This window comes from Halyomorpha halys, unplaced genomic scaffold (genome assembly GCF_000696795.3).
Source record: "Halyomorpha halys isolate HHAL.00 unplaced genomic scaffold, Hhal_1.1 Scaffold47.1, whole genome shotgun sequence".
Classification (NCBI taxonomy): Eukaryota; Metazoa; Arthropoda; class Insecta; order Hemiptera; family Pentatomidae; genus Halyomorpha; species Halyomorpha halys.
Window position 1 is genome coordinate 2186360 of NW_027114806.1, and position 1054 is coordinate 2187413.

At 33.5% G+C, this 1054-nt stretch overlaps 1 protein-coding gene across 1 annotated transcript in view; it reads right to left on the bottom strand.

Moving 5' to 3' along the window:
- LOC106689923 (zinc finger autosomal protein) overlaps positions 1–1054 on the bottom strand; it is a 14685-nt gene that overhangs the window by 5852 nt on the left and 7779 nt on the right. The window lies entirely within an intron of this gene.

Below are 1054 nucleotides of genomic sequence, written 5' to 3' on the forward strand. Positions count from 1 at the left end.
TGATGTGGGATTGGAGGGTTTGGGATACAATGTAAGGATCATTGTTCACTGACAATAGACATGTGTCATCGGCATACGTGGTGAGGATTGTGTTTGGATGGGTTGGAATGTCAGCTGTGAAAACTGTATAAAGGATAGGACCTTTTCAAAGTTAATCTGAATTTTGTTGTTTGTATCTTTTTTAGCCCTGATAAAGCTCTGCAACATGTTATGTGAAGCAAAATGTTAGCTCACATTAAGTAATTAATAAATATTTGAGTTTTTTTTTTTTTTACCGCACCCAGACCATCATTCTTTTATAATTTGTACATAATTTAAATTTATTAATTTTAGACAAAAAAAAAACAATGGAAAAATGAAAATAGAACAGCAAAATTTTTATAAGTTTCAAGTACTTTTTTTGAGGAAGATCACTCATAAATAAATTATTTGAAGAGGACATCCAACTCCTGCCATCTATTGGAGGTACAATGAACTAGAGGGTTACTGGACCCAACTCTGAACAAAGTACACAGAGTGGACAATGTCTCTGAGCTCAGAGCTCCTTGGAACAACAGTATTTCAGCTTTTGTTTAGTCAATTCAGTATGAATAAGGGTCCGTCATGATAAATTGAGTCACTGATTAAAAATTGCTATAGTTTTATGGTAACTATAATATGATGTATGTAAGTAATGGAAAGAAAAAAAACAGATAACTTTGAAACAGAAAAAGGTAATAATTAAGAACTTCAACCAATCTTTGATTTGAATCATTAAGAACACTATCTAGCCCAGTCTATCGACAGTTATCTCAGTATTAGGTAATCTTGGCAACCTGGTTAACAAAACAGTTCGCTAAGTTACCACAGTTTTACTAAATTCTTGGACAAATCTGATTTATATAAATCTTAATTTTACAAGAGATTGGTGCTACGGGCCCTAAGTAGTTCTACACTGCACCCAGGTGGAAGAGGCAAAGACAAAATGGAAAAGAAGAGAACACAAAAGAAGAACCAGACCTTAAGTTTCACAGTGTAGATTAGATTAGATTTGTATTCAGGGCGATCAACATCT